This window comes from Balaenoptera acutorostrata, chromosome 2 (genome assembly GCF_949987535.1).
Source record: "Balaenoptera acutorostrata chromosome 2, mBalAcu1.1, whole genome shotgun sequence".
Lineage (NCBI taxonomy): Eukaryota > Metazoa > Chordata > Mammalia > Artiodactyla > Balaenopteridae > Balaenoptera > Balaenoptera acutorostrata.
In genome coordinates, this window is record NC_080065.1 from 38,841,187 (window position 1) to 38,867,201 (window position 26,015).

The 26,015-nt window shown below is 40.2% G+C and overlaps 1 pseudogene; it reads right to left on the bottom strand.

Moving 5' to 3' along the window:
• Positions 1–11,950: 11,950 nt before the first annotated feature.
• On the bottom strand, positions 11,951–25,727 carry LOC130707116 (CCAAT/enhancer-binding protein gamma-like; annotated as a pseudogene).
• Positions 25,728–26,015: the final 288 nt, after the last annotated feature.

A 26,015-nucleotide genomic window follows, 5' to 3' on the forward strand; every position in this document is an offset into this window, starting at 1 on the left:
AAGAAAACTACAGGCCAATATCACTGATGAGTATAGATGAAAAAATCCTCAACAAAATACTAGCAAACAGAATCCAATGGCACATTAAAAGGATCATACACCATGATTAAGTGGGGTGTTTCCCCGGAATGCAAGGATTCTTTAATATATACAAATTAATCAATGTGATACACCATAATAACAAACTGAAGAAGAAAAACCATATGATCATCTCAATAGATGCAGAGAAAGCTTTTGACAAAATTCAACACCCATTTATGATAGCGACCCTCCAGAAAGTAGGCATAGAGGGAACTTACCTCAACATAATAAAGGCCATATATGACAAACCCACAGCCAACATCATTCTCAATGATGAAAAACTGAAACCATTTCCACTAAGATCAGGAACAAGACAAGGTTGCCCACTCTCACCACTATTATTCAACATAGTTTTGGAAGTTTTAGCCACAGCAATCAGAGAAGAAAAAGGAATAAAAGAAATACAAATTGGAAAAGAAGAAGTAAAGCTGTCACTGTTTGCAGAAGACATGATACTATACACAGAGAATCCTAAAGATGCTACCAGAAAGCTACTAGAGCTAATCAATGAATTTGGTAAAGTAGCAGGATACAAAATTAATGCACAGAAATCTCTTGCATTCCTATACACTAATGATGAAAAATCTGAAAGAGAAATTAAGAAAACACTCCCCATTTACCATTGTAACATAAAGAATAAAATATCTAGGAATAAACCTACCTAAGGAGACAAAAGACCTGTATGCAGAAAACTATAAGACACTGATGAAAGAAATTAAAGATGATACAAACAGATGGAGAGATATACCATGTTCTTGGATTGGAAGAAACAACATTGTGAAAATGACTATACTACCCAAAGCAATCTACAGATTCAACGCAATCCTTATCAAAGTACCACTGGCTGGGCTTCCCTGGTGGTGCAGTGGTTGGGAGTCTGCCTTGCCAATGCAGGGGACACGGGTTCGGGCCCTGGGCTGGGGGGATCCCACATGCCGTGGAGCAACCAAGCCCGTGCTCCACAACGGGAGAGGCCGCCTCAATGAGAGGCCCACGCACCGCAACAGAGAGTGGCCCCCGCTCTCTGCAACTGGAGAAAGCCTGCGCGCAGCAACGAAGACCCAACGCGGCCAAAAATAAATAAATTTATTAAAAAAAAAAAAAAAAAGTACCACTGGCATTTTTCACAGAACTAGAACAAAAAATTTCACAATTTGTATGGAAACACAAAAGACCCAGAATAGCCAAAGCAATCTGGAGAATGAAAAACGGAGCTGGAGGAATCAGGCTCCCTGACTTCAGACTATACTACAAAGCTACAGTAATCAAGACAGTATGGTAATGGCACAAAAACAGAAATATAGATCAATGGAACAGGATAGAAAGCCCAGAGATAAACCCATGCACATATGGTCACCTTATCTTGATAAAGGAGGCAAGAATATACAGTGGAGAAAAGACAGCCTCTTCAGTAAGTGGTGCTGGGAAAACTGGACAGCTACATGTAAAAGAATGAAATTAGAACACTCCCTAACACCATACACAAAAATAAACTCAAAATGGATTAAAGACCTAAGTGTAAGGGCAGACACTATAAAACTCTTAGAGGAAAACATAGGCAGAACACTCTATGACATAAATCACAGCAAGATCCTTTTTGACCCACCTCCTAGAGAAATGGAAATAAAAACACAAATAAACAAATGGGACCTAATGAAACTTAAAAGCTTTTGCACAGCAAAGGAAACCATAAACAAGACGAAAAGACAACCCTCAGAATGGGAGAAAATTTTGCAAATGAAGCAACTGACAAAGGATTAATCTCCAAAATTTACAAGCAGCTCATGCAGCTCAATATCAAAAAAACAAACAACCCAATCCAAAAATGGGCAGAAGACCTAAATAGACATTCCTCCAAAGAAGATATACAGATTGCCAACAGACACATGAAAGAATGCTCAACATCATTAATCATTAGAGAAATGCAAATTAAAACTATAATGAGATATCATCTTACACTGGTCAGAATGGCCATCATCAAAAAATCTACAAACAACAAATGCTAGAGAGGGTGTGGAGAAAAGGGAACCCTCTTGCACTGTTGGTGGGAATGTAAACTGATACAGCCACTATGGAGAACAGTATGGAGGTTCCTTAAAAAACTAAAAATAGAACTACCATATGACCCAGCAATCCCACTACTGGGCATACACCATGAGAAAACCGTAATTCAAAAAGAGTCATGGGAATTGACTGCTGGAGGAACCAAGATGGCGGAGTAGAAGGACGTGCTCTCACTCCCTCTTGCGAGAACACCAGAATCACAACTAGCTGCTGGACAATCATTGACAGGAAGACACTGGAACTCACCAAAAAAGATACCCCACATCCAAAGACAAAGGAGAAGCCACAATGAGATGGTAGGAGGGGCGCAATCAGAGTAAAATCAAGTCCCATAACTGCTGGGTGGGTGACTCACAGACTGGCAAACACTTATACCACAGAAGTCCACCCACTGGAGTGAAGGTTCTGAGCCCCACGTCAGGCTTCCCAACCTGAGGGTCCAGCAACGGGAGGAGGAATTCATAGAGAAACAGACTTTGAAGCCTAGTGAGAATTGATTGCAGGACTTCGACAGGACTGGGGGAAACAGAGACCCCACTCTTGGAGGGCGCACACAAAATAGTGTGCGCATCGGGACTCAGGGGAAGGAGCAGTGACCCCAGGGGAGACTGAACCAGACCTACTTGCTAGTGTTGGAAGGTCTCCTGCAGAGTCAGGGGGTAGCTCTGTTTCACCGGGGGGACAAGGACACTGGCAGCAGAAGTTCTGGGAAGTACTCCTTGGCATGAGCCCTCCCAGAGTCTGTCATTAGCCCCACCAAAGAGCCCAGGTAGGCTCCAGTGTTGGGCTGCCTCAGGCAAAACAACAAACAGGGAGGGAACCTAGCCCCACCCATCAACAGTCAAGTGGATTAAAATTTTACTGAGCCCTGACCACCACAGCAACAGTCAGCTCTACCCACCACCAGAGCCTCCCATCAAGCCTCTTAGATAGCCTCAACCACCAGAGGGCAGACAGCAGAAGCAAGAAGAACTACAATCCTGCAGCCTGTGGAACAAAAACCACATTCACAGAAAGACAGACAAGATGAAAAGGCAGAGGGCTATATACCAGATGAAGGAACAAGATAAAACCCCAGAAAAACAACTAAATGAAGCAGAGATAGGTAACCTTCCAGAAAAAGAATCCAGAATAATGATACTGAAGATGATCCAGGACCTCGGAATAAGAATGGAGGCAAAGATCGAGAAGATGCAAGAAATGTTTAACAAAGACTTAGAAGAATTAAAGAACAAACAAACAGAGATGAACAATACAATAGCTGAAATGAAAACTACACTAGAAGGAATCAATAGCAGACTAACTGAGGCAGAAGAACGGATAAGTGACCTGGAAGACAGAATGGTGGAATTCACGGCTGTGGAAGAGACTAAAGAAAAAAGAATGAAGAGAAATGAAGACAGCCTAAGAGACCTCTGGGACAATATTAAACGCAACAACATTCGCATTATAGGGGTCCCAGAAGGAGAAGAGAGAGAGAAACGACCAGAGAAAATATTTGAAGAGATTATAGTCGAAAACTTCCCTAACATGGGAAAAGAAATAGCCACCCAAGTCCAGGAAGCGCAGAGAGTTCCATAAAGGATAAACCCAAGGAGAAACATGCCGAGACACATAGTAATCAAAGTGGCAAAAATTAAAGACAAAGAAAAATTATTGAAAGCAGCAAGGGAAAAATGACAAATAACATACATGGGAACTCCCATAAGGTTAACAGCTGATTTCTCAGCAGAAACTCTGCAAGCCAGAAGGGAGTGGCATGATATACTTAAAGTGATGAAAGGGAAGAACCTACAACCAAGATTACTCTACCCAGCAAGGATCTCATTTAGATTTGATGGAGAAAGCAAAAGCTTTACAGAGAAGCAAAAGCTACGAGAATTCAGCACCACCAAACCAGCTCTACAACAAATGCTAAAGGAACTTCTCTAAGTGGGAAACACAAGAGAAGAAAAGGACCTACAAAAACAAACCCAAAACAATTAAGAAAATGGTCATAGGAACATACATATCGATACTTACCTTAAACGTGAATGGATTAAATGCTCCAACCAAAAGATACAGGTTTGCTGAATGGATACAAAAACAAGACCCATATATATGCTGTCTACAAGAGACCCACTTCAGACCTAGGGACACATACAGACTGAAGGTGAGGGGATGGAAAAAGATATTCCATGCAAATGGAAATCAAAAGAAAGCTGAAGTAGCTATACTCATATCAGATAAAATAGACTTTAAAATAAAGAATGTTACAAGAGACAAGGAAGGACACTACATAATGGTAAAGGGATCAATCCAAGAAGAAGATATAACAATTATAAATATATATGCACCCAACATAGGAGCACCTCAATACATAAGGCAACTGCTAACAGCTATAAAAGAGGAAATCGACAGTAACACAATAATGGTGGGGGACTTTAACACCTCACTTACACCAATGGACAGATCATCCAAAATGAAAATAAATAAGGAAACAGAAGCTTTAAATGACACAATAGACCAGATAGATTTAATTGATATTCATAGGACATTCCATCCAAAAACAGCAAATTACACTTTCTTCTCAACTGCACATTGAACATTCTCCAGAATAGACCACATCTTGGGTCACAAATCAAGCCTCAGTAAATTGAAGGAAACTGAAATCATATCAAGCATCTTTTCTGACCACAATGCCATGAGATTAGAAATGAATTACAGGGAAAAAAACGTAAAAAACTTAAACACATGGAGGCCAAACAATACGTTACTAAATAACCAAGAGATCACTGAAGAAATCAAAGAGGAAATCAAAAAATACCTAGAGACAAATGACAATGAAAACACGATGATCCAAAACCTATGGGATACAGCAAGAGCAGTTCTAAGAGGGAAGTTTATAGCTATACAAGCCTACCTCAAGAAACAAGAAAAATCTCAAGTAAACAATCTAACCTTACACCTAAAGGAACTAGAGAAAGAAGAACAAACAAAACCCAAAGTTAACAGAAGGAAAGAAATCATGAAGATCATAGTGGAAATAAATGAAATAGAAACAAAGAAAACAATAGCAAAGATCAACAAAACTAAAAGCTGGTTCTTTGAGAAGATAAACAAAATTGATAAGCCATTAGCCAGACTCATCAAGAAAAAGAGGGAGAGGACTCAAATCAAGAAAATTAGAAATGAAAAAGGAAAAGTTACAACAGACACCACAGAAATACAAAGCATCCTAAGAGACTACTACAAGCAACTCTATGCCAATAAAATGGACAACCTGGAAGAAATGGACAAATTCTTAGAAAGGTATAACCTTCCAAGACTGAACCAGGAAGAAACAGAAAATATGAACAGACCAATCACAAGTAATGAAATTGAAACTGTGATTAAGAGTCTTCCAACAAACAAAAGTTCAGGACCAGATGGCTTCACAGGTGAATTCTGTCAAACATTTAGAGAAGAGCTAACACCCATCCTTCACAAGCTCTTCCAAAAAATTGCAGAGGAAGGAACACTCCCATACTCATTCTATAAGGCCACCATCACCCTGATACCAAAACCAGACAAAGATACTACAAAAAAAGAAAATTACAGACCAATATCGCTGATGAATATAGATGCAAAAATCCTCAACAAAATACTAGCAAACAGAATCCAACAACACATTAAAAGGATCATACACCACGATCAAGTGGGATTTATCCCAGGGATGCAAGGATTCTTCAATATACACAAATCAATCAATGTGATACACCATATTAAGAAATTGAAGAATAAAAACCATATGATCATCTCAATAGATGCAGAAGAAGCTTTTGACAAAATTCAACACCCATTTATGATAAAAACTCTCCAGAAAGTGGGCATAGAGGGAACCTACCTCAACATAATAAAGGCCATATATGACAAACCCACAGCAAACATCATTCTCAGCGGTGAAAAACTGAAAGCATTTCCTCTAAGATAAGGAATGAGACAAGGATATCCACTCTCACCACTATTATTCAACATAGTTTTGGAAGTCCTAGCCATGGCAATCAGAGAAGAAAAAGAAATAAAAGGAATGTAAATTGGAAAAGAAGAAGTAAAACTGTCACTGTTTGCAGATGACATGATACTATACATAGAGAATACTAAAGATGCCACCAGAAAACTACTAGAGCTAATCAATGAATTCGGTAAAGTTGCAGGATACAAAATTAATGCACAGAAATCTCTTGCATTCCTATACACTAATGATGAAAAATCTGAAAGAGAAATTATGGAAACACTCCCATTTACCATTGCAACAAAAAGAATAAAATACCTAGGAATAAACCTACCTAGGGAGACAAAAGACCTGTATGCAGAAAACTATAAGACACTGATGAAAGAAGTTAAAGCTGATACCAACAGATGGAGAGATATACCATGTTCTTGGATTGGAAGAATCAATATCGTGAAAATGACTATACTACCCAAAGCAATCTACAGATTCAATGCAATCCCTATCAAATTACCAATGGCATTTTTTACAGGACTAGAACAAATCATCTTAAAATTTGTATGGAGACACAAAAGACCCCGAATAGCCAAAGCAGTCTTGAGGGAAAAAAATGGAGCTGGAGGAATCAGACTCCCTGACTTCAGACTATACTACAAAGCTACAGTAATCAAGACAATATGGTACTGGCACAAAAACAGAAACATAGATCAATGGAACAAGATAGAAAGCCCAGAGATTAACCCACGCACCTATGGTCAACTAATCTATGACAAAGGAGGCAAAGATATACAATGGAGAAAAGACAGTCTTTTCAATAAGTGGTGCTGGGAAAACTGGACAGCTACATGTAAAAGAATGAAATTAGAATACTCCCTAACACCATACACAAAAATAAACTCAAAATGGATTAGAGACCTAAATATAAGACTGGACACTATAAAACTCTTAGAGGAAAACATAGGAAGAACACTCTTTGACATAAATCACAGCAAGATCTTTTTTGATCCACCTCCTAGAGTAATGGAAATAAAAACAAAAATAAACAAATGGGACCTAATGAAACTTAAAAGCTTTTGCACAGCAAAGGAAACCATAAACAAGATGAAAAGACAACCCTCAGAATGGGAGAAAATATTTGCAAACAAATCAACGGACAAAGGATTAATCTCCAAAATATATAAACAGCTCATTCAGCTCAATATTAAAGAAACAAACACCCCAATCCAAAAATGGGCAGAAGACCTAAATAGATATTTCTCCAAAGAAGACATACAGATGGCCAAGAAACACATGAAAAGATGCTCAACATCACTAATTATTAGAGAAATGCAAATCAAAACTACAATGAGGTATCACCTCACACCAGTTAGAATGGGCATCATCAGAAAATCTACAAACAACAAATGCTGGAGAGGGTGTGGAGAAAAGGGAACCCTCTTGCACTGTTGGTGGGAATGTAAATTGATGCAGCCACTATGGAGAACAATATGGAGGTTCCTTAAAAAACTAAAAATAGAATTACCATATGATCCAGCAATCCCACTACTGGGCATATACCCAGAGAAAATCGTAATTCAAAAAGACACATGCACCCCAATGTTCATTGCAGCACTATTTACAATAGCCAGGTCATGGAAGCAACCTAAATGCCCATCAGCAAACGAATGGATAAAGAAGTTGTGGTACATACATACAATGGAATATTACTCAGCCATAAAAAGGAACGAAATTGAGTCATTTTTTGAGACGTGGATGGATCTAGAGACTGTCATACAGAGTGAAGTAAGTCAGAAAGAGAAAAACAAATATCGTATATTAACACATGTATGTCGAACCTAGAAAAATGGTACAGATGAATCGGTTTGCAGGGCAGAAGTTGAGACACAGATGTAGAGAACAAACATATGGACAGCAAGGGGGGAAAACCATGGTGGGGTGGGGATGGTGGTGTGCTGAATTGGGCGATTGGGATTGACATGTATACACTGATGTGTAAAAAATTGATGACTGATTAAAAAAAAAAAAAAAAAAAGAGTCATGGGCTTCCCCGGTGGCGCAGTGGTTGAGAATCTGCCTGCCAATGCAAGGGATACGGGTTCAAGCCCTGGTCTGGGAAGATCGCACATGCCGCGGAGCAACTAGGTCCGTGAGCCACAACTACTGAGCCTGCGCGTCTGGAGCCTGTGCTCCGCAACAAAAGAGGTCGTGATAGTGACAGGCCTGCACACCGCGATGAAGAGTGGCCCCTGCTTGCCGCAACTAGAGAAATCCCTCACACAGAAACAAAGACCTAACACAGCCAAAAATAAATAAATAAATAAATTTTTTAAAAACAGAAAGAGTCATGTACCACAATGTTCATTCCAGCTCTATTTACAATAGCCAGGACATGGAAGCAACCTAAGTGTCCATCAACAGATGAAGTGGTAAAGAAGATGTGGCACATGTATACAATGGAATATTACTCAGCCATAAAAAGAAACGAAACTGAGTCATTTGTAGTGAGGTGGATGGACCTAGAGTCTGTTATACAGAGTGAAGTAAGTCAGAAAGAGAAAAACAAATACCGTATGCTAACACATATATATGGAATCTAAAAAAAAAAACAAAAAATGGTCATGAAGAACCTAGGGGCAAGATGGGAATAAAGACGTAGACCTACTAGAGAATGGACTTGAGGATACGGGGAGGGGGAAGGTGAAGCTGGGATGAAGTGAGAGAGTGGCATGGACTTATATATACTACCAAATGTAAAATAGATAGCTAGTGGGAAGCAGCCGCATAGCACAGGGAGATCAGCTCAGTGCTTTGTGATCACCTAGAAGGGTAGGATAGGGAGGGTGGGAGGGAGGGAGAAGCAAGAGGGAAGAGATATGGGGATATATGTATAGCTGATTCACTTTGTTATAAAGCAGAAACTAACACACCATTGTAAAGCAATTATACTCCAATAAATATGTTTAAAAAAAATCATGGCATGCAAGAGAAATAAATAAATAAACACTGTAATAAAAATGAAAAAAAAAAAGGAGGCCTTTAGATGAGGTGGCTCTAATGCCACAGCAGCCTATGTAAGCAGACCAAAATCAAGCCTGTGAATGCCTCAAGGTTATAAAATTGTAACCTAAGGACAACCAATCACAAGTAGCCAAGTAGGCTTTAAGCTTTAGTCAATTTCCTCGCTTTGCTTCTGCCTTTTCTCTGTAAAAGTCTCTCTCCAGCTCTTGTTGATAGAGAACTCCTAACCACCTACCATTTGGAGCTGCCCAATTTGAACTGACTTTTGCTCACAAACTCTTAAAATTTTTAATATGCCTCAGTTTGCCTTTTTAACAACACCAACGCAACCTCAGAAGTTAATGGCCTAAGGTCACATATAAGGGCAAAGACTTGTATCCCAATAAGATATTTCTGAGTGATTCTCAGATGGGCTCAACTGAAAGATGACTTACTAGTCTTTAGTTTCATTATGCTACTATTCTGACTAACATTCCTACTGAGTCTAAAATAATGGACCACAGACGGTCCCCGACTCAGGATGGTTCAACTTAAGATTTTTGGATTTTATGATGGTGTAAAACTGATACACATTCAGTAAAAACCATTTTTCAAATTTTGCTCTTTTCCCTGGCTAGTGATATGTGGTATGATACCCTCTTATGATGCTGGGCAGAAGAAGTGAGCCACAGCTCCCCGTCACACGTGCAATCACAAGAACGAACAGCCAATACTCTTACAACCACTCCAGACTCTTACAACATTTTAGTTTTTCACATTCAATACAGTGTTCAATAAATTACACAAGATAGTCAACATATTATAAAATAGGTTTTGTGTTAGATGATTTTGCCCAACTTTAGGCTAACGTAAGTGTCTGAATTCTGTCAACTGAAAAAAAAATGCACAGCACGAGGGTCATGAGTTCAGTTTTATATGGGACAAAATGAGGACTATAGCCCGGGCGATAGCCTCTCAGATGGCTCTGACAAACTGCTCGGAAGAGGTAGCGGGGGAGGTCAGTATACATGTGATTTTAGTGAAGAGAGACACGTTCAATCTAGCACACATTTTGGCAGAATCTTATTGCTAGTCACAAGAAGCTTGCTGCTAGTCATGAGGAACAGATGTCTGTTAACGATTTTAGTGTTTTTCTAGATATGAGAAGATGCAAGAATTTGGGCTCATAAAATCTTCTCCTGAAGATATCTAACTATCTGAAGGCCTGTTCTGCCAGTTTTTCCCAGAGCAGAGCGCCTCATTCCTGATCTCCACACTGAACTCCTTTCAGGGTGTGCCGAAGGTCAGCAACTGCAGTGGCTAGTGACTTGATTCTTATAGAACCAGATAGCGAGCAACAGTTTTTAGTTGGCAGTGCCCCTCATGGTCATAAATTTGACGATGGCTTGGGAGGCATTTCATGACCATTTTGTCCCACGGTGCGTGGAATGTTCATTCCTAGGTCAGGCAAGGATTTCATTGATACCACTCAATGTGCTATTACTGGACTAGGCCCTATTAACTGTAACCAAAAGCCTCTGGACCACCTGTCTTACTAGTCCGTTATGGTCCTAGAAATGATTCCCTCTTGTTTCTTCTTCTCATACTGAGAGTTACTATTACAATCATTGATCTTATACAGAACTATATGTCTGGTCAACTGCTTCAAGTCACTTAGTCATCACTTTATCAGAGGTTCATTCACACATTTGGTAATGTAAGAAACAACAATCTTGTAAAATAAGCAGAATACAAGTAATCTAGCTAGTAGTATTAGTAAGGTCGTAAGTAAGAATTTAAGCCAAGAACTTCCATTAGGTGCAACCCAGTATATCCCCAGGTCATTTGACTTAGTCTGTTCTGTACCAATTCTTATCTTTAAGGGAAGTGATATATAGGCTTATTCATAAGGCACCCAGCCCAATTTCCTAGTGTTATTAAGCTGGTAATCCTTAGTATGGTTTAATTGTTCCCAACCAAAGCGGGGTCGGGGGAGGGCTTAAAAATCATAGCCTGATGTTAGCCATATAAATCCAGCACACAACTGAGGGAAGTTATATTCTTTGGCTGAAAATTTGCTTGTTGCTCTGATTGAATTTGAGTACCTTTAAAAGAAAATTTATATTTTTGGTGATGGTTAGAGCAAGTCTGATTGATTGGCCAAGTGAGGGAGTCCCAGGAAAGAAATACATTTGGATTGTAAGCAAAAGTGTGAGCAATTATCAAAGTAATTGGTATACAGGCCTGATCCATCATCTTAGGTAAGCTGTCTACTTCAGATGTAGTCTTCTTCTCATCCTGGTCTGGTAGCTTCTCCTCTGTTTAAGCATCGCTTTTAAGATGATTTTGAGGTCAGCAGTCCTCTCCATAGTCCAGTCCAATGCAAGGGGTCAATTCCCTTAGTTTTACTGTGCATGAGCTGGTTAAAAGTACCTGATAAGGGTCCTTCCATTTAGGCTGGAAATAGTCCTTTAAATGATGTCTTTTCCAGTATGCATAATCTCCTGGTTGCAGGTCATGGGGGCATCTTATCTTTTTTTTTTTCCCTTGGGAAGTCAGGTATTTGTTAAAAGCATCAAGCTCCAGGGCTTTTTTTTATTTTAACCAAATACCTTTAAAAATGTTTTTTTATCCCCACAAAAATCCTTATCATTTAAAACCAGATATTCAAATTACATGGCTAACATTTTTAGCTAATCAACTCTTCAGTACTGATCCTAGAAAACAACCTTCAATGGATCTTTGAATAATGGAGATTCAGCCACTGATAGGAGTGGTGTAGGTAGTCACACCTTTAACGTTCAAGCCACAAGCTGTGACGTTTGGAAGGGGTGAGGTCTACTGTCCTGCATTATCAGAATTTGTCATATTTTCAGTGCTACTGGGTTGCACGTTATCTGCGAGGTTTTGTGCATGCTCAAGAAATAAATGTTTCAGTACACTTAATTCCTTAGCAATTTAATTTTTGCTTCCAACCATTCATTCTCCTCCTTGAGCCAATTCACTCCGCAGCGTATCCTGCGCTTTCTGCTTGCTTTTCAACAGGCTGTTTTTCACCGCCATGTTGTTCCTCTCTCTGCGCTGACGATACTCGTCACTGTTGCGATCCACGGGCAAACTCTTTTTGCTCTGCTTGCTTGGAGGCACAGCTTTGCCTCCGCCCCCAGGGCCGGCGGGCCCCAGCTGAGGAACCTGCTGTAAACCGCTGGCATGAGCCTGAGTATGGATGACGCTTATTCCATTCACTCCCGGGGTATGTTCTGCTGCGATACCTTGGCTCATTTGGGCACGCTCCCTCGACAACACAGAACAAGTAGAAATGAGGACAAGGTGATCAATGGCTTCCACACTAAACTGCCAAGAAATCAGCACATGTACCTGAACCCCTGAGGGTACTGCCCATCTGTGTTGGAAGAACAGATTCTCCTTCCCCTCAAACATGCGTTTCCATCCTCTCCATCTAGACACCTCTGCTGGCAATTTTCCTTACTGTGTTCCCTCCAAGCATGCTAACGAAGCACTTTATTTTTTGCCCTCCTCTGTTCTATTCAACTCGTGGTTGCTGCACATTCCTCCAACCTGTGTTCAACAGTCAACTGCGCCTCCAGCCCGCCCGCCCCCAAGCGGCCTCCACTCTGAGCGGCCCCCGCGGCGCAGCCCGACCCGACCCAGACCTCGCAGCCCGCAAGTCAGCAAGGAGGAGTGATGGTTATGAAACAGGCAGCCTCTGCCGGTTCCGCAGCCGCCACCCGCTTCCCCTCCCCGCCGGGCCGTGTGCGCCAGGGGCATCTTATCTTCATCCAAAGATAGATTACTGAGGTAAACTTCAGAAACAAACTTAGAATGTCCTTAAAATAATTCAATTAAACTTTACAATAATGTAACAGCAAGGAGCTACTGGGAAGTGAGTCTTAGTAAATACAGACCTCAACTAACAAAACTATAATTTAATGTCCACTGAAACGATCTTTTTCTCTCTAAAATTACCCTCATTTCTACAAAATATAGCCAAAATAAGACTAATTTGTTTGCAAAATAAGTCTGGTTTCAAAAAACTTGCCCTGATGATTTATACAAGTGTAATTGATCATATAGATTCTTTTAAAGTTGGCTTTGCTGGAACTTTTTAAGGAATCTCAAATTAAATTTTTAAAAGGCCTTTCAAGGGTAGGAAAACTATGCCAAGGGCTTGTCACTGATTTTGCCTTGGAAAATTTTGAGTGAATCTCTCCCTTTTCAAGGTCCTCAAAATACCTTGAGATTCCTGCACCTGTTAGGAGGTGGCCTTCCTAATTTACCTGATAAACCTGCTGGTAATCCAAAAGTTTCCAATCTCTGGAGGGATCAGGTAGAGAGAAAGGATATATGTTTCAATTCTGCTTACAAAGGTATAATTTACTAAGTTGATGTAAGTCATAATTAGCTTAAGGGGAAGGGTTCCTTATAGCTGGAAAAATAAAGATTAAAAGCCAATAATATTTCAGACAGAAGCCATAAAAAATTATAACCATAGTCACCAGTTCACTGTCTCATGTAACTAATCCTTTTTGTTAAGTTTTATGAAGTCAAGAGATTTTCCATTAGAATTCTTTAATTTCTTACCCATCAGCAGTATAATCTGAAAGTTATCAGAAGCCTGCGCTTGTCAAAAAGTGCATATTCTTGCTATGAATATTCTTGAAGAGGAAGCATTTTTGCAAAGGCATCAGAGTAAAACAATAACTGTCTATGAATGACAAGACTTAAGGCACGGTTAGAGACCTAATTACAATGCAATTGACAAAGAAACTTGGTTACTGCTATGACATAAAACATTTTAAGATAACAACTAGAATTATGACTGATAATACTTTACCAAGGCCTACTGATTTTTAGGAATTCTATATAATTTCTAGAATATCTATATTAATAACATTTACCCATACAATATAACCTAAGATTTATTACTTATTTGACAATGCTTCTCATGTAATTTAACGTACCAAATGAACCTAATTAGTTTAATATCTCTCTTTGGGAGGTTTCAGAGACCCTTTTGAAGCATCCCAAAAGTTAGCTAGAGGTCAAAGGAACTTCACTGGAATTTGATTTGGGAAGTTTGTCAAAAAATGTCAGAAAGGTTTTAAAACACTTGGTCAAATAGGACCATAGATCACCGTGAAACAATACATATTCACTTAAGCAATGTGACAAAAGATTTCAAAGGTAAATACAGAACAGATCACTTAAAAGATAAACTTTAAAAGGTAAAGAAACTTAGGTTCTGTTATAAAAGCAGCTCAATAGTCTAAAAAAACTTTGCTTTCGTAACAGAAAGAAAACTGAACTCCAGTCTTGCATCAGCCTACTTTTAATAACAATTCATTTACTTAATTAAATTTATTCTAAACTTAGCCAATCCTGACCTTGCACAAAACTCTTTTCTCGGGGTCCCTTTCCACAAACTTTCCATAACTTTCTGTATCAGTATTAGTTTGTCTCTTATTTTTCCCCATGCAGAAACAACCATCTCTAGGACAAAATTACTTTCTTTTCCCTTAACAAAATGCAATTCTATTCTTCATACCTTCTTTCACTGAAAACCCACATCCTACTTTGCTACTGTATACTGAAATATTTCCCTATTTCTGGTAGCTTTAATTACATATTTAAACTAGAATACTCAACTCTTCAAAACCTTAATTTCTTGTGAAAACTAAGGAGCAAGCAAATATGAACTGTCTTTTATGTTAGCATTCTGTAGATTGGCAAACATAAATACCAATAATAATTTCTAAAAATATGTGCTTTCTTATAGAAAATCTCATTGTGGCACCAAACATATTTATCAATAGTCTTAAATATCATTAGTTTCTCTGTAAATAGAAGCCAATGTTTAGTAATCAGTGTTTCAGTACCTCATTTTATTTGGGAATGACCTAGCTATTCAATAAACTTTCATCATTTAATTTAGCACAACTCTAAAATTTCAAGTTACCAAATATCTGGAGAGATTATTTTTAAGTAGACATTCCTAAAACATAATTACTCCTAAGACATTTACCTAAAAGCTCTTACCTCATTTACATTTTTTTTTAATAAAAATCATACCAAGTTTTTTCTTGCTGACAAATCTGCAACACATATAAGATCTTATTTGACTTCTATTAAACCTAGATACAGTAAAAGTATTATACTTAATATTGATGGTTCTAAAGACATGTCTATACTAATTAAATTGACAAACTTTAATACCAGATATTAACAATGAATATTTCCCAGTTCATGTGAACCTGAAATTCATCCTGGCAGTTTCCTTTTATATTTCTGAGAATTCATATAAGCACTTAATTTCCTTTAAGCCAATTAAGTAGAGCTCATTTACAAATTAATTTTGATAATACCATCCAAAGGTAAAGACATATTTATAATGCACACATAGACATATAGAAACACACAACCAGAGGTCTCAACTTCACTTTAAAATTTAGTCATGAATTAGGCATTACAATATAAAACTCATTAGTTTATAAATAACATTTGGAATAAGTTAAATTTGAAAAGCCCTCTTCTCCCCCACCCCTTTGTTTCCCTCAGTCTCAGGAATTACAGTCGTCTAGGTAAGTATTCCTGAGAACCCTGGTAGAATATTTACATCTCAAGGCACTGGGAGAGAAAAGCAAGTTTTCCTAGAAGGACTTGTTCCCTCAGGGTCAGAATTCTGGAAAGGTGTTTTATCACGCCAGCTTTCTCTAACAACTGTGTCTGCTATAAAGAGTCCACTTTGGCCATTTTCCGGGCAAGATTCTCCTTTAATGCCCAATTAGGTAAGTACTTGTAAGAGTAAGTTTTGTGTATAAACTTGGCTGAGGTGTTGGTCAAAGGCTGGTTTTCTGACACCCCTTGTTTCTCTGTTTGAGAGCTCTATTTCCCACCTTAGAGTTGAATCTGTTGGGGATAAAATCTACTAATGAGATTGTGTGTGGGCCAGTGTGCTGCTTGCGAGCTTAACTCCTCTAGGCTCCACTCTAGAGTCATCACAGCCCTCTGACGTGTCTCAGTTTCTCCCTTCGGTCGTCTAAGACCATCGTTGGTACTCGGATCATTGAATGGCCACTTCTTATACATGATCCCTGGATGAGCACATCTTTTAATTAATAGGCAGGTTGCCCTGTGGGACCACTGCGCAGTATGAGGATTCTGCCTCCACCACTCCCGTAAATTTCTCAGTTTCCTAAGAAAGTCTTAACCGACCGGAAGCAGTCTTATCCTCCTTCTTCAGAGCAAAGCTCTCATGTAATATCTTCACTCTTATCCCGACAAATTCAGTAAGGCAGCCAAATTGAGGAGAGGTGTCAGATCAGCCTTCTACCTAAACACTCAGCCCCGACAGCTCAGTGTCTTTCAATGGGGTGGGCGCCTTCCCCAGTGTCTTTCAGCTGGGTGGGCACACCCCTCAACAGTGTCTTTCACCTGAGGGGCCAGGTACTGTTACATACTGCCAGATAAATCTCAGGATATCAACCCATATGGGAGAGCCGAGAGCCAGGGAAGAGAGACTCACCCAAATTCATCTAGACTCTCTGAGGGAGGTGAATGGGCACAAGAGGCCTCTGCTGGTACCAAACTGGCTCCTTGTAGAGTTCAGGCAAAGGAGAGAAGCCTGCTCTGGGTCCCTTCATTAGTTGCCAAACTGTTGACTGAAAAAAAAAGAAAGCACAACATGAGTTTAAGTTTTATTTGGACAAAATGAGGACTATAGCCCAGGAGACAACCCCTCAGATAGTTCTGAGGAACTGCTCGGAAGAGGTGGGAGCGTGGTCAGTATATAATTTTAGTGAAGAGGGATACGTGCAATCAAGCATACATTTTGATAGAATGTTGCTCGTCACAAGGTTGCTGCTGGTCACAAGGGGCAGATGTCTGTTAATGATTTTAATGTTCTTCTAGATATGAGAAGATGCAAGCATTTGGGCTCATAAAATCTTCTGAAAGTATTTAACTATCAAAAGCCCTGTTCTGCCAGTTTTTCTCAGAGCACAGAGTGCCTCATTCCTCATCTCCCTGAACTCCTTTCAGGGTGTGCCGAAAGTCAGCAATTGCAGTGGCTAGTGACTTGATTCTTATAGAACCAGAGTGCAGGTGAAAATTTTTAGCTGTCAGCATCTTTAAGGTAGACTAGGCTAAGCTATGATGTTTAGTAGGTGTGTGAAATGCATTTTCAACTCAGGAAATTTTTGATTTACAATGAGTTCATTGGGATATAACCCCACCATAAGTCAAGGAAGATCTGTATTTTCTTTTAGATCAGTATCAGAAATATAACTCACTGACTTGTAGATAACTCCTTACAAACAAGGAATTTCAGTTTTGATAAACATAGTACCCTTGCTAGAGTCAGAAAATCAATTTTTAGCCTGTTAATATTGTTGGGAAGAAAAACTTTTCCATTCTACCCTTCTAGGTTCTGTGGCTGACTTAAGAACTAAATTGGCGTAACAGATAAACAGGAGAAAAACACTATTTTAATTATGTACTTACACACAGGAGCATTCCAAAGATGTGAGACTCAAAAGGCAGCCAGACAATTGAGGCTTATATAACATCCTGACCTAATGAAAGTGATAAAGGTCTGCGTTTCAAAGGAAGAGAAGGCAATTCACCGGAAGGTGAAAAGAGGAAATGAAATATTTGTCAAACAAATGTTGCCTTGCCTTGTAGGTAAGCACCTCAGGTGACTGTTATCTCTGGTAATAACTCTGTTCCTAGTACAGGCCCCCTTTCTAATGTAAATTACTCTTACAAAAGGGTAACTTCTACTGGTTTTAGAGCTTCTCCTGTGTCTGCAGTTTCTCAAAATAATCAGCTCAAAATAATCCTTATGCCAAAGGAAGCATAATTTGGGGTGGCATATTCTGCTACCCTTCAATATTTTACTTCCTTTAATAGAGCTGCAGGGAGAAACTAGTTTTTCAAAAATAGAGGAAGTGGAACAAAAAGAATAGAATGCATTTTCCTAAAAACAATTATTGCAATGGTGTGACCAAATTAGGTGGTCTTCTCATTGGCATGTTGTAGCTTTTTGAGATTGACCATTCAAGTAATTTAACATAATTGCATAAAATTAAGCTTTAAAATTCAGTTGAAAAATAGCATGAAGTCTCAGGTTGGGTTCTGCAGGATGCAAAGTTTAGCATGCAGAATATTTATTAGGGAGTGCCCTAGGGACCAACATCTGTGGCAGGGAGGAGAAGGAAGCAGGAGTGGGCAGAACAAGAAGTGAAGATTCAACGCAGGCCAAGAAAGGAAAGCCTCGTCTCCCCTGCCCCCATCCCCAGAGAGTTACAGAATATTCAAGATTGTCCTGAACTGTCCCACGATGTCCAGGCCTTCGTACCCCTGATCAGTTAGGTGAGAGTATAAACTACCATAGCCATCCTAGAGATCAATTTAGCAGTATTTAGTGGAACTGGGTAGGCACACACCCTGCGACTTGCCAGTATTACTTGTGTGTTCTTCAGAGAAACTCTTGTATAGGTTTATAAGGGAGAAATGGTATAACAGAGAATTGGAGTCTGTTGTCCATCATCAAGGAACTACATAAACCAAATGGGGTGGAGGCATATGACAATCCTGTTCAGTGGTCAGAAACAATGAACTAGATGATGATAGCAAATATTTAGTTAACAACTAGGTAATGATAATACTAGCTAACCCTGACTGATAATACTAGCTAACATCACTTACTGTTTGCCATGCCCTTTGTTTATCTGCACCACCTTTATTCAACCCAATGCTGCATTATCGCATTCCTAAATGTGGACACTGAGGTATGGAGAGGTGAAGTAATTCGTTCAAGATCACATAGCTAAAAAGTGGCAGAACCAGGGTTTAAATGGAGAAATCCTAGTTTTGAGAGGTCATGCTTTTAACCACTACCTCAAGTGTAGACTTTGGGGATAAAATGTTGAATGAGAAAAAGAGAGATAAAACAAGAGCTAGCACATAATACTCTATGTAAATGTAAGGCACACCTAATACATAAATTACACCATATCTTTGAATGATACATACCTTGCCAAGGATTTATGTTAATCACTTTAGAGTAGCAGCCTTTGCTGGAAGAAGGGAAATAGAAGCAGGAAGATGAAGGGGAAAAGATATAAAAAGAGGAAAAGGGCCTAGCATGCATCACTGATGCTGTGCTACAAACTGATTATGACTAAGACAACTCCCTTCACTTGGGGCCCAAAGCAAGCAAAAAAAGTTACAGTAAAACTTCAGATCTGATCAGGTCTCAACTTACCTGATAAAAACATCTGTCATTTCTTCTGTGATAACTTACAAAATCCTGTAAAAAGAATACAAGACATGGGTCACTTCCACCTTACTCTCAATGTCCAGCCATATAGCATCTCTCTGTTCCTTGAACACCTGTGCCTTCCCGGGCCATCCTCCTTCAGCCTGAATGTCTGCTCCTCCCCTCCCCAGCTTGGCTACATTCTGCTCGTCCTTCAGATCTCAGCTGAAACATGCTTTTTACAGGAAGTTCTTCCCTTGAGCCCCAGACCAGGTTAGCTCTTCACAGCACTTACTTTTATTATGTAGTTATTTGTGCCATTCTGTTTTCATGTCTTTCTCCCACCTAATATGAGGGCATGTGTTTTATTTCCTATGTTCACTATCCCTAAGCCCAGCAGGGTATTTAGCCTGTATTAGACACTCAATATTAAATGAATAAATTCAAGTTGTAGTTTATAAAAATGGCCACAAATTTTTTGATGCTTATCCCTTTAAGAGATAGAAATCTATTTCCATGCTTTGAATCTGGTGGGTTTGTGACTGCTTCAACCAATAGTATGTGCTAGAAGTGATACTGTATGGTTTTGAACCCTAAGTCACAAAAGGTGATACACCTTCCTCCCAGCTCTCCTGGGACACTCCTTTTGGAAAAGCCCGCTACCACATAAGAACTCTGACAACACTGAGCCCACCATGCAGGAGACATCATGTGTAGGCACTCTAGACAATAGTGCCAGCTAAGCCCAGCCTTCCAGCCACCACTGTCAGGAAGCCAGAAGAGCAGGGACATCACCTTTTGCCCTGCACACCAGCCTATCCAACAGTTGGGTACCATGGAATGACTGCAATTGAAGATACAAGAAGCAAAAGAATTCCTCGGCCAAGCCCTGTCCAAATTTCTGGTCTACTGATTATGTGAACTATACTAAAAGGGTTGGTGTGAGTATCATTAAGTTTGGGGGTAGTTTGTTTTGCAGCAATAGCAACTGGACCATCCAGAAACTGGAGAAGAGAGATATAAAGAAACGCTGAATATTGAGATGGCATGTATACACCAGGTGAACGGTGCAACAGGGTTATACATACAGTGTACAGCTGCACATATTCTGGTAATATTTTTAAAAACAAAGAATCCTACAGTTATCCAGGATTTCAGGTATACATCTGTCCCCTGCATTATAGGATGTACCTTTGGTTTCCAGATACTAATTCTAATAAGGTCTTCAGTCGTTGTGAAAACCCAAAAACATCCTTACACATTGGAACAATGCACAAATAAGACTGATTTCTCACACACTCATCATGAATTAAAGTACATTCCTTCTATAACCACAAACATTTGAAAAAGAAATTACAAGAGCATCACAGGGTAGAGTTTTTAGGCCATATTAATCAAAAGCTTTATTCTAGTTTTTGAAACTTTTAAACTTTGTTTTAAAAACTTAGAATTTAAAAATTGTACCAGTGAAGTTGGGTTTAATCAGTGTATGGGTTCAGAATTACAGGCTCAGGGGGCTCCCTGTGGAACATGAAGAGGGAGGGAAAAAAAAAAGTCTCCACCATCAAGGATTTTTTCTGTTTCTGGGGGTCGCAAATCCTGGTAATTTTCCTCTCAACTCAAACTTAGGAAAATATTGTTACTACATAGCTTGGTATTCTAAACTTGTGAGATTACAGAGCCATCAGAAGGTTCTGTAAAGAAAATCTCATTGCCATCACAATGAGTATGGGATTACAGAATTCACACTTTTTACCCAAAATTGAGGAAGTCAGCAATTCTGATAGAGTTCTTTACATAATATTATGCATAGCATAATACTTTACATTATCACACCTTTTATCAGGACTCTTTGGAAGATAATCTGTCTCAGCTATATTCTAGTTATTTAGCTATAAAATATAGCTATATCTAGCTATATTTTAGTTATTTTAGCCTTATTTAAGGATATTTTCTAATTAACTTTTAATTTTGCTTGATAATTTCAAAAGTTATAATGGACTAGATCTCTAAAGATGTGACTGAAAATGGTGGAAGTCAAAAGGATAAGTATCTTGGTTTATTACTGTCTTACTATGCAGAATGGAGGCCCCCCAAATTCACCCCCATCAGGAATTTTAATGGCCAATTTGCTGATGCTCCCTATATCAAATAATGGTATCAGCAAATATGATGATCTAAGTTACAAAATATCTAAGTCCCAAATGTCCACTCTGACTTCCAGATACCCATTCCATCACCAAATTCCACCACCAAAATTCAACTTCTACAAAAGGGAACACACCTACACTGTCGTTGGAAATGTAGATTGGTACAGCCACTATTGAAAACAGTATGAAGATTGCTCAAAAAGCTAAAAATAGGAATACCATATGATACAGCAATTCTACTCCTGGGTATATATCTGAAGATATAAACACTAATTCAAAAAGATACATGCACCCCAGTGTTCATAGCAGCATTTACTATAGCCAAGACATGGAAGCAACCTAAGTATCCATCAACAGATGAATAAAGATGTGATATATATACACAGTGGAGCATTACTCAGCCATAAAGAATAAAGTTTTGCCATTTACAATATGGCTAGTCATGGAGGGTATTGTGCTTAGTGAAATAAGTCAGAAAAGACAAAATACTATATGTTATCACTTGTATGTGAACTCAAAATGAGTGTATATAATGAAACAGAAACGGACTCACAGATCTAGCAAACAAACTAGTGGTTGCCAGTAGGGAGAGGGAAGAGGGGAGAGGCAAGATAGGGGTAGGGGATTAAGAGGTACAAATTACTATATATAAAATAGGTTACAAAGATACACTGCAGCACAGGGAATATGGCCAATATTTTATAACAACTTTAAGTAGAATATAACCTAAGAATTTGAGTCACTATGTTGTATAACTAATATTGTAAATCAACTATACTTCAAGTAAAAAATGAAAAAATGAATAAGAATTCAACTTCTACATATCCCTTATTTTTTTTTATTTTATTTTTTTAAGAGTTCAGACTTTTATTGTCTGATTTCCCAACTTCAACTTCTTCCATAAGTTTTGGCCTCACCAGAATTATCTTTCTAGAACATAGGTATGATCATGCCAATCCTTTGGCATCCACACGTCTTAACCAAAATAACCTTTCTGTTCCTTAGCCTGATATTCAAAGCTCATCACAAACTTGTCCCGGGCTCTAGACTGTTGCAGAATTTCAGGTTAGGCATTTCTAATTCTTATCTCAATCTAGAGCCAACCCTTAATCAAAACTGAGTTTTAACTTTGGAAGATTGATGGCCCATGTGGATTTTATTTTTAATGAATTGACTTAGTGGTCTTACCCTGCCTTGTGTGCCAACTCTCCCTGACTCCATCAAATCTAACCAACAGAAAGCGTCAGGGGAGGAGGCTTGGCTCTAAACAAAGACATTTGGAATAACTAAATTCACTGGTATCCTCCTGAATAGCTCGCTGACAGACACAGTATTTTCTGAGCTTGTTTTAAAGTATTGTTTACACTGGTCTATGGCTATAAAACTGATTGTGACAAAGTCCAAGAGGGAAACTGGAAGATGCTTGTGTTCCTCCCGGGAGATTGTGCAATGCTTGGAGAAGTCACCAGGGGGTGCTGCACCTCCCTCCACCTCTGCATCTCAAGCATTCCCAGCACACAGCTACAGACCCTAAACTTTCAAGACAAAAAAAGAGGAGCTAGAGAAAGGTAAAAATCCGTGGGGCAAGAATGCAGGAGTGGAAGGCAGGCCAGCTGCATGGGTGTGTGACCTGTGTACAAGCGCAGGGCTCCACATACAAAAGGGTCTGTCCTTGGTTTAATGCTCTGTTCTGCCTTGAAATTTAGTTTTTGTGCAAGGGCTCCACAATTTATGTAGGCAGTTCTGGTCTGAGGGTTTGGAGGCTGGCACTTCAAGCCATATCTAACCTTCCCTAAGGAAGGATTTGATGTTGGATTTTCTTCAACTTTTTACAACCCAGGTCCAGTCATAAAAATCTTTCAATCCCATTTCCCCCCAAAATTGGTTATATGGTATTGTTGGGCTGCACCCCACAGGCCTGCAAGCCTTGTTGCCCAGCCTCGAGACCAAGGAAAGAGCCTGGAAACAGCAGAGACTATCAACAGTTTATTGGATATAGAATCTTACCAGTCTGAAGCAGAAGCTCCTGGAGTGACACCCCACTGTGTATGGCAGACACCAGGAAGGACACGGCAGCAGTCTTCGCTACTCGGGGAGAAGGAGGCTACCATTTACAGGTGAAACTGAAGTCAGTTTGGCTCATCAGTTACCAGGGAAACCAGCGGCTGTGACAGTGGGCAAGCACGGGGGCAGTTACTGATTAAGCCCTATAATTAAGAGGATTGGATAGTCTTGTGAGGGATTTATAGAGCAAGAGAACAGTCATCTTGAGTGGCCTGACGATACACTCCACCCCTACGTACCCTGCACAACCCTTACAGTTTGGCCTGCCCCTCTTCCACGATATCCCTGGGGTCAGGTATGTAGAGGTACACAGCAACCAAACACCACAAATGCAATACAAACAACAGCAGCTACAGAGTATCAAGGGTAAGATACCTAGGATGCTAAAAATAGTGATTCTCCAAGAGGTGGGAAAATTCTGGAGCCAGGCGCCTGGCATGCAGGACAGGAAAGAGGTGAGTGTTCAGTCGTCCCCACGTAGTCACATTAGCCGCGTCGATTTTTCATGGCATCTCACTGCTCATCCAGCAATCAGACTCACTTTGCAGTGAGACCACCGTTGTCACCTAGTCCTCAGACAGACTAGGGATGAAATGTGAGATGTTGGACAGGCACAATACAGGGGAGATCATGACCATTAAGCCAATTACAAGCAGTAAGAGCATTCTGAGAAAATACCACCCCTGCCTGTGCTTTTGTCCTGGCCTGCAGTGCCACACCGCCTGCCACCCTCAGTCTCACAGCCGGTGCCGAGGACTGGAGAGCACATACCATAAACAGACCACAGTGTTAATGGGATGGTACCTCTCTCCAGTAAGGGGCCCAGATTACTTTAGTAGTTTTGGGTGGGGCCAGGTAGAAGACAAGTGAGATCTGTAAGTCCCTTTCTAACCCTCTTCAGCAAACCCAAACCAGCGGGGCTTTACCTGCCAGTCCCAAGGCCATTTTATAGTGTGTTCCCCTGGCAGGGGGCTGTGGGAGGGATGGGGAGTGGTGTAGATCCTGCAGCAAGGGTGAAAGTGAGCTATTGTCCTGACCGATAGTTGACCACCAAAGGACCATTGCCTAGTTGCCTCTGGGTTAACATGGCGTAGCCACTGGAATGTTCAGTTGTAGCTCACAGGGCTTGAATGAGCTTCCCCGTCCACACGTGGAGAGAGCAGGTTTCCATCTCAATGGCTGTTTAAGTAGTCCACTCACCCTTTCTGCTAGCCCGGCAGCAGCGGGGTTGTAGGGCAGGTGGAAAGGCCAGTGTGTCATTTTTATTGGCCCATGCCTGAACTTCATGGCTGGTAAAGTGGGTTCCTTGGTGGCTATTGAAGTCTATGGGGAATCCCATACATCACGCACAGCTGTTATAGATCTCCAACTAGTGGTTTTATTGAGTTGCTGGATGACTTGGGTAGGGCTTTTGTAATGTCTTCCACCTGTTGTAACATTGTAGAGTAGCTGCCATTCCATCACACTATCGTTACTCTTCCCCCTTCCATAGCTCAGAGCAGAAGCCCAAGGGTACTCTTTTATTACTTTGCCATTGCCACAGGCCCAAACCAAACCTTTCTGGTTAACTGGCCACACCCAATTCACAAGCCTGTCCCTGGGTTAATATCCCTAATGCCTGTGTCTGTAATTGTTTAGGTTATGCTCGTCTTACCCGACCAGATAACACCCAAGTATTTGATAGATAATCCAGGTCCTTGCATTTTGTCTGTATTCGCCAGCCAGCCCCGTGCAGTCAGACGAGCCACAGTGCAGGGCTGCTACTTTTAAAACTAGAAAAAAACTCTGAGGTTAACAGGATATCATCAATATGGTGGAAAAGAAAGACATCTCTCATGGTAGTCAGCTGTCTCTGCTCTGAAGGGAGCTGCTCTTCATCTCTATCCTGTGGGATAAGGAACTTTATGACCTCATCCCAATCTTCCTCTTCTTCGGTGCTCTCAGTAGGTCCCACACCTTGGGAGCCCAGTTTGGATGGGCCATGACCATCTGGACTCTCTTGTCGACACCCCTTCCTCAAAGACAGCCACCACAGCGCCCCACTTGCTAGTGGACAGCCATACCGGGTTCCCCCTGCAACTTTCCATTCCCCGTTCTTACTTCCTGACATCTTGGTGCTCATGGGGGTCTCTTTGGCCTCCTGGCTGGCTCGTCAATTGCTGGGCTGCACCTCACAGAACTACAAGCCTTGTAGTTACCAGACTTGAGACCAAAGAAAGAGCCTGGAAATAGCAACAGAAACATCAACAGTTTACTGGATAGGGAATCTTACCAGTTTGAAGTAAAAAGTCATGGAGCTACACCGTGTAGGACAGGTGACTGCAAAAACCTTTACTACTCCAGGGAGAAGGAGGCTACCATTTATAGGGGCAAGTGACGTCAGGTTGGCTCATCAGTTACCAGGGAAACC